This window comes from Vitis riparia, chromosome 9, assembly GCF_004353265.1.
Source record: "Vitis riparia cultivar Riparia Gloire de Montpellier isolate 1030 chromosome 9, EGFV_Vit.rip_1.0, whole genome shotgun sequence".
In the NCBI taxonomy this organism is placed as follows: Eukaryota; Viridiplantae; Streptophyta; class Magnoliopsida; order Vitales; family Vitaceae; genus Vitis; species Vitis riparia.
Window position 1 is genome coordinate 9,139,470 of NC_048439.1, and position 9,756 is coordinate 9,149,225.

A 9,756-nucleotide genomic window follows, 5' to 3' on the forward strand; every position below is an offset into this window, starting at 1 on the left:
GTGTATTCAAATGCTACATAACTTATAGTTTTATATTTATATCAAATTTGGTTAAAAAGCCTACTCAAGAATGTAGTTATAAAATTAATTTTATTAGTAGTACTCCTAAATTGTATTTTTAGTACATGTTTTTCTATTTTTAAAAAAAGAAGTTAAAAGCTCCTTTTAATTTATAGTTGTAAATATGTTGGGGTACAAATAATCTCGTTCTTAAACTCAGGGGGTAAGTCACCTAAATGATAGATTTTAGAATATGTAGGAGGATTATGATGTCAAATGCCATAAAAAATTTGGCATACTATCATTGAGCACTAATTGATTTTTAGATAAGATGATTAAATCTTGATCAAATAATTGGTATAAAATCCATATTCATATGTTAGCATCATAGGGGCATCATGATAGGGGGAAGAGAGAGATTGTTGGGTTATAACATTGCCAGTGAAGGATGAGTCACCTAATTAATGATGACCCTTAAAATAGGTCTATGGGGGCATGATACGTATTTCTATAAAATATTTTATCTACCTTGATTGGACACTAATTGGTTTTCAGTTGAGATGGTCAATGCCAAATCTAAGAAAATCTTTAAAAGAGGAAAATGCAAAAAAAGAAAAAAATGAAGTTAACTAATATATACAAATGCGAAGTGTATAAAATATAAACAAAAAAAAAAAGGTATTGGTATATGTGGACAAACTTCCCTATAAAAGATCATCTCACACATAACCCTAGCATATCCTTTTCTATTTTATTTCTTCCTCTATGTTTCTCTCTCAAGCCTCCAACTCTCTCAGATCTCTCCAACACTCTCAAAGTTTTGTCAATCTATGGGTAAGTTCATAGTGATCTTTCGATTCTTGATTTCTTTTTAGTTGTCTTATCACAATAGGAGGGCTTGGTTTGGTTTGGGAAATGATTTAACAAAGGGACATAGACTTAGTTTTGAGAATAAATATAAATTTTATTTTATATTAAATTTATTTAATATTTTTCTCTAATTTTTGTATCAGTCATTAGATTTAGATTTGGATTTATTTTACTTCTTTGTTATATTAATTTGAGAAAAATTTTTAAATTCAATAGTTCATATTAATAATTTTTATTTTTTTTTCATTTATATTTATGTGAAATGTGTGATTAGTATATTTTGTCATGTAAAGTTCTAGTTGACTATAGTAGTGCACAATAAAATTTCTTCATTTTGTTTATCACTTTCTTTCATTCCATCTTCAAAATCATAATTTCGGAAGGAGATTATGGAACATTTTGTTCCATTAATGTATCATACATATCTAGTTGACAGTTTTCCCATATTTTTTAACCACCTTGTTTAATTTGAAAATTTGACAATATATAGGATGATTTTAATTTCTTATTTGAATGACCGGTAGTTAGCCAAAAAAAAAAAAAAAAAAAAAAAAGAAAAAAAATCTACGGTTTTTGCTTAAGGACTAAAGACATTATCATTCTTGTTTTGAGCTCAAAATACCAGCCTATGTTAGGCTTTTGTTCAACCGGAGGTGCGAATTTTGTATGTATATCTTTACTTGGAGATTAACACTTTGCATTGATTATATTTCCTAGTTAGTTCTTTTATTAATCTTTTTTCTCATAAGAATTTTATTTTCTTTTATGAAGAGTTTTGCTAATAGAAGACAAAATTTCAATGGCATGAGTGGAGTCGGAAAAATAAGGTACTATACTTAATTTATTTTAATCACTCTAGAGAGATTGATATAAACTATTCTATTAAAGATCGTGAAGTCTTGTGGGTCGTGTCATTGCTAATTTGCTTCTATATTATCCAAGAATCAAGGAAAACATGTTGTTACATCAATTTGATATTAGATATGTGTCAAAACCATGTGATACAAATGTTTAGGTCACATGATATCAATTTGAAGGATGCATAAAAAAAAAGTTAATTATTTACCTACTAGATAGTTGAATATTTTTAGCCTTACTAGCATATGTATCATGAAATGACATTTTTCATCAATGAACTTGTATTAAAAACAATTTAGAATTTTCGAGGCCAAGTTTCTTTTGGATTAGTTTCTAGTTGAATATAGATTTAGGCTTCACAAGTTTCTTATTTATTGCTCATGTAGGATAAGGTATGCACACATTTTCAAAGGTGTATGAATTGAATTTAATGGTGAATAGAATTTCATAAGTGATATGAAAATTTTATTTTGTTTGTGCAAGTTTTATAATATAGTGCTATGTTGTTAATTGCACTATAAATGAGATTGATAAGTTTTAACATTCGACGTGAATTTGTGTAATTTGAAAAAATAAAAGTTTGGTTCATATTTTAACATTTTCAATTACATTTTAACTTTTATAATGTTGGAGGCTTTGAATTTTAGAATTATTGAGAAATATTGGTGTTTGGATTTGGTATACTTTTTTACTTCCTTATTGGTTTCAGTCATAGAAATGTTTAAGGAAACACCTTTGAATTTCTATTGAAAAATTTTGTCTTCTTTGAAATTAAATTTTGTTGGGTGCTCATAGGTAATCTAGTTTAGGTGTGGATTGGAGAAGGGCTTAGAAATCATAATGATATGGTGTCGAGAGGTTTTTTGAAATCTACTAAAAAAGGTGTTGTCATTAAGGCAAAGATACTATAAACTTTTTAGGTTTATTGAAAGCCAAAGTAATCCCATGAATAGTTAAAAATGAAAGAGGTCTATAGAAGTATAATTGGTGGTTTTGGGAAACCAACAATTAAAGAGTGAAAACAACTATGCTCTTTTTGCAAGGGACATTTACCTTCATGAGTTGTATAGATTCTTGTAGGCATTGTATATTTCCTTTTGTCTCCTAACTTTCTAGTTTATCTCAATTATCTTTTGGAGTGTTAAACTTATTCTTTTTTTTTTTTTTTTATAATCTCTATTGTTTATTTTATCACATCTTTCATTCTATTTACTAATTCATTCTAATGAATGTGTTGTTTGTATTCAAAAAAAAAAAAAACTTATCCAAGTAACTTAAAAAAATATGTTCTTAGGGTATTTGAAATGAACTTTGCTATTTGGTAATATCCGATTTTGTTGGCAATGTGATGTTATATTTTATCAAGTATTTAAAATTTAGAGGTTATTCCTTGGTAGCAACTATGATTTAACATTAAGAATGAAAATTTCAATTCAGGAACATAAATGTTGTGATCAACTAGCATTGTAATTTTTTATTTTTTATTTTGTCTTATGGTTTAGCTTGACTTTCAATCAACAGTATATGTGCTTGATGAATACTTTTATCATAACTATAGCTTATATATATATATATATATATATATATATATATAGTTTAATTTTTGTGGCAGAGAGTGGGAAGGAAACTATAGCACTAGGTATCTAAATTAGCTAGTGTTGATATTTGTATAGTAATTACTATATCAATAAGTATTTTCATTTATTTATTGATTTCTGAAGTCTTATTCAATGTAAAAAAAAAAAAATTATGGTGCTCCTCGACATATAAAGAAAAATGATTATGATAATATTACTTATGAATGCATGTATGATGTTGATGATCCCGATAGTGCATGTGGGGGAGAGATGGTTGAATGTAGTAATGGGAATGGAGTGCACATCTCACTAATACCCTTGAAGTGTCCAATATATGTCCACTACAAGAATCATGTTTACATTAATTTTCTACTAAAATTTAATGGGGATGTTTGAAAAATGTGCATTGTAGCGTAGAACCTAGTGTTTTTCCCTTACAAGCGATGAATCCTAGACTATAAAGTGAAAAATCATAGATTAATTGCACATCTTAAAAGGCCTAGGTTGCATATGACCACTGTAATAATATTTTATTTTAGTTATGTCAGGTTGGTTTGTAGTTTAGAGAGAACATAAGAGGAGTAACTAAGCCTACAAAGGTGTTAGAAAAAAAAATGCATGAAAGAGAAGAATAATTTTGAAGTAAGAATTTTATCCTTTTGATTTACATTATGTTCGTTAATGTTTGCAGAGACTTTGGAAGTGTGAGTATGCCAAAACACTATTGCTCTATATTGAAGGTCATGGTTGGGGTCTTCTTGCCAATGAGAACATTAAGGTAATAGTTACAAACATAACAATAACCTTTTGCTAATTCTAATACTCCCATTATTAGACTTATTAGATACGCAATGCAATTACAAGTTGATCACTATTCCTCTAATTATTCCTTATTCAAGGATAAGACATGATAGTCTCTCTATTTATTTTATTAATTCCTACTAATATTATATTACCTAATGCATTTTCATATTGAACTTTTCATTGTGTCATTTATTTTAAGATTAGAATTATTAGTTTTCAATGTATAACCACTACTTGCATATTGTTTGAATCTATGGAGAGTGAAAGTTTGATGATACTTTCGTAACTAAATTAGAAAACATAAACCTTAATAATCTTTACCTAAATTTTCTATGATCACAATATCAACAACAAAGATTTGTTAATCTTTACTTATATGCAATCATTTTCTTTCAATTTTTATTGTTATAGGCAGGAGAATTTGTTATGGAGCATAGTGGAGAGGTCATTACATGGACTCAAGAAAGAGGAAGTTCCCTAGTTTTTGTGTCTCAAGGTAAAATATATATTTATCAGACAAATGATAAACATTTAATTCACTTTCTCTAAAAATTTTGTGCATTTTTTTTATGGATTGATGCAGGTATCAAGGATACATGTATAATATCTCTTAATGCCAAGTAGTGCAATGATGCCACTAAAAAGAAGGAACCTAGCTAGGTTTATATACCATTCATGGTAAGCTACTAGTAATAGCAAATGCAACTGATGCAAAATAAGATATTTAGAAATTTTGAGTAGCTTTGCTCCTTGTGTAATTCTATGTCCTTAAAGTATTCACTAATTTCTTATATCATACCGAACCACATTGTGAGACAAGGAAGTAGCTAATTTTATGCTTTTATGTTTAGGAATTTAAGGACTAAATGGTTTATCTTTCATTTAGAGATTAAGGGAGAAATTCTATATTACAAAAATTTTATTAAACATGAAATCCTTTTTATTAATTATTATGTGACTTGTAATAGCAAAAAATTATTTATTTTCTTCACATAAGAAGCATTTTTTGAGTGAAAGAGAAGATCAAATTGGTCAAGAAAAAAACCTTATTGTTTATAGAGGATAACATGTTTAAATTCCTCTTATATTTCAATTTTATATGGTTTTTTTGTAGATACTTGGAATAATGTCTAACGCCTTGTAATCTAATTTCTTCAAAGTAAGGAAAAATTGATGCTATGGGGAAGCTGTATTTGGTACTATTTGCTTAGAGTCGAGTCAAGGTATTCAACCCATTAATGAACTTCCATGGAAAGTGGATTATTGGTGCAAAAAAACCAACTCAATAAGAGTTGTGAGTACCTTTGGGCTTTATGAACCTTATCATCCCAAAAGTTGATGGCCTTATGTTATGAAAAATGGTAAAGAAACTAAAGGCATTAGCAACAGATGTAGATTCACTAGAAGTTGTATGTTTCCTATTTTAATGTTAAAAATGATGAAACAAGAATAAGAATGATATGAGATGATTGAATTGTTTAATGAAGGATTTAACCAACTTCGGTGGAGAATAAGTGGCTTGCTCATCATCTACCGATTACAAATCATTAGCCTTAATTTTATGAGACTCAAAATTCAGTATACCAGATTTTGAACTCTTGATGACTTCAATTTGCTTGACAACCCTTTTTAACATTGATAAAAGATCTTAGGAACCAATAAAGACACCTTAAGTGGGAACCAATTGTTGGGATTGAGCTCCTAAAAGTAAGACATGATGTAACAAAGTAAGACTTAACTATCCCCTTGCTATCCTTTTGGTGTATTGATATTGATTTGAGCATTCAGTCCATGTCTCTTACATTGTACATGACTTAGTACGTTAGGAGTTGCACAGAAGATACAAGTCATGAGTTTCTTGTAAGTAGATAAGTTGTCCATAGTTGGTTCATGAAGTTGGACAATCCAGTGGAGATTGTAATGCACCATATCCTAATTAGAGGGATGGCTTGTCTTCGCCCTTGGGATGGGTTTCCCATGATGAGTGCACTAGTGTATATGATGCACACTAGAAAGGACCTATGGTGAATCATGACGCAATGCTATCAATTGTGATGATTCACTAAGCCACTATACTTCATGAACTCTGAACCTTGAGAGGATATTGAGTCTATGCCAAAATCAATAAGAAGCTTTGACCTATGGGTAAGACCCTAAAGTGGTCATACATCCTTATGGATTGGGTCACTGTTGATCGAGGTTGGTGGCAATAGGTATTCACAATATAGGCACCATGATATCTCATGGGATTGAGACAATGTACCCCCTTGAGTTATCCAAAGGACATGTGATTATGGAATCGATGGCCATAGTAATTCCTTTAGTGAAAATTTGACATATGCTCCTTAGAGCTAGAGTATGTCAGTTGATCACATAATAAATGAGATCTGTAACTTAAGAATTTGAGAGGTAATCTTGATAGGTGATAACATTATCTTGTTGTATTATGGACACCATTTTATGGGGAGTCTGCATGTAATGAATGTCACAGACCAAAGCACTTGGTGTCTCGTTGTAATATACATAGGGTACTAGAGTGCAATTAACTCTTTGTAGTGGGATATTGAGTCAATTTCACAATTTGATTCTAAGGGAGCCAGTACTCTTATGAGTCTCAATGGTCCCCGCTTTGAGCTCATATTCTTTAATGACATAATTTATGAAGTTTGGATGTGTTTTTAGTTCACTTTTATGTATAAAGGCGTTTTGGTAACTACACAAGGTTGCACAGGGATAAGTGAGTGGTATGTTTGGACTAGACTAATTGATTAATTAGGATCTTATATGGTTAATTAATCAATTAATAAACTTTTCGGGCTAGATCAAATGACCCAAGCCCATGGTGGGCTTAAGTCACTTAAGCTTAATAGGAAGCCTATAAATACCCCTTTAGGGTTTAAGGTATGTTTTTAGGTCTTGTCATTCTCCATTTTCAGTTTAGAGAGAAAACCCTAGCTTCCACCCTTGAGATCTCCACCATCTCAATGCCTAGACACAAGAAAGAGTCATTGGGCTGAAGATCTTGGGTGTGCGAGAAACTCATTGGAATTACATAGGTCGCAAGCACGAGAACCACACGAGATGTGCATAGGCCGCATCTATGGGAATTGCATGCGGTGTGCATAGGCCACGTGTGCACGAAAATCACATGGAATGCACACGTGGGTAGCAGCATGAGGAGAGATTCTCCAGTTTTTCTAGGTATATTCTTCACTATAAGGAATTGATCTAGGAATATCTAGATCCAGGTATGAGCACTTTTCTTTAGATCCTTATTCTATAATGGTTTTTAAAGCCATTATTTTATGCTATGTTAGATTTAGAGAGCTCTAAGGATAGATGCATGCACCCTATGAGATGCAAGGCATGGGAATGGAGTAATCTAGGGTTCCCAACACCAATAACTTTTTGTTAATGAGGTTATATCACTCGCTCATGATTTGATATCTTATAAGATCCATCCATGTCGCTAACATTTTCTCCACTCCAACTTCTCCTAATTATATACTTTTGATTTGTTGCATACTCAACAAAGGCATTAATCATAATTGTCATTAACATATGTTACAATGAGAATAGAACTTGCAATACTTGTTACTTTATATGGAAAATCAGCTGAACATCATTAAAAGAGTGGTCTACACTGAGGGAGCCTTTCATTATCACTTCTTATATATGTGGAGAGCTAGGAGTCTTCAAAATTGCTCATAAAGACTGGAATTTGTTGGCAAAATGAGAAGATTTTAGTTCTCGCCATTGTTAGAGTTGCTTGAATATGATGTGAGTTATTATTGATACTAAAAGGATAAAGCTTGGTTGTTTTATATGTAGGATGGATTGGGTGAACAAGACTTGGGTTGAGCAAAGCTTGGAATACCGATCTATTTGTCGATCACACCTCATTTTCAATTTCAACGTCAAGTGGGGAAACAAGAAATATAGCAAATGGTCTGTTGTAATATTAAACCATCAACTAGAGAAGACTCTATCTTTGTGGATTGTGAAATCTCTCTTTCAATATCCACATTTGGGGTGGGAAAGAGTAAGTTTAAATTCATAAAAGCTTGTAGATACTGATAAACCGCATCCATCCTAATTTCTTTTAGTACCTTTTTAAATATGTAACAACACGTGTAATCCCACTTTTTATGGTTGCATATCTCCACAATTAAATCAACAACTTTAGTCAGAAATTACAATACCCTATGATAGGGTTGTATCTTTACACCTTCCCTTGATTATGATAAAAAAAGTGTGCAAAGAATTTCTTCAATTTGGTTTCTATCTATACATACTGGTAAGGCAATAGAGTTGAACAAAAAATCTGTCATATTATTTTCATTAGTAATATTTTGTTTATCTGTTTTGACATAGTAGAGATTTATCGGTTTCCATTAATTTAGAATCATTAGCATGCTTCTTTTTTCAGGTTGGTTTTGCAGTTTCTCTTTTAATAGAATGGTTAGGTTAGTTTGGAAATTGATCTCTTTGATAAGATACCTCAAGCAAACTAGAATGAGCATGTACTGTCAAAAGACTGATTTTCAAGTTTTAAAAATAATTTCCAAGTTCCAACAAACCAGAATCTAAGGATCAATTTCCTTATAATCGTTCCACTCATAATCAACATGCACTGACAAAATAATTTCCAAGAAGCTAGAATATTTTTTGGCACAAGTCAAAATATTTTATTTCAACATGGTCAATTTCTTTCCTTTTTAATTGCTACCAGTATGATCATTTCCAGCACTACAAGAATTTCTTTCTTTCCCTGTCATTAACCAACCTTGCCTTAATTATTTAGCCAATGTATTCTGTAATATCCCTTCATAATCAGCCTTCCTTAGATTGTCAACTAATTTTGACTAACTCTAACAGCTATTTGATTTATCTGCATATATTACCATAGTAGAAAATAAATCAAAGAGTGTGAATCCTTCTCAGTTATTTTTTAATCATTCTTCTAATATTCTCTACAAAATCCTTAATGGTATCAGAGCGAAAAAAACATAGAGCCAAAATTATCAATTCAAGTTTTCCACCAATGTACAAGCCTTGTTTTGATCAAGCTATCGAGCTCTAATTACATCATTTGGCAATTCCAGATTGTCCCTTTGATAAGGAGTCTTGGTGTAGAGCAACACATAGAAGATGCTAAAAGTCAAATCAACAAATTGAAAGAGAAGATGGTAGGCAAACAATCAATCCTGAATATGCAAATTAGATCAATAATAATGGCTTTTTGATGTCTTGGCTCATGGGGATGATGACCGAGGAGGTGCTGGGCATGACAATTGGAGGACAAACCGCTTGATAGGTCTGGCTCTCAGTTGAACAACTTTTATTTGCAACAAAAGAAAAGGAAAGTTATCTAAAAGACAATCTCTATCTATTAAAAAAAGGTTTGTTAAAACTTGATGAATACCTTTACAAATTCAACTTTATTTGTGATAACCTTACTGTTCTTGAAACTGATAAACTCTTCAAACTTGCTAGAGGCCTTGGACCTAAATATTATGATTTAAAAACTTCTATGCTCTCTAAGCCTCCATGTCCAACCGTAAACCAGTTTATCTTATCCTTACAAAAACTATGAACAAATGATTGTTACAACAAAGGAGGAAGAGAACATTGGACTAGACCATAA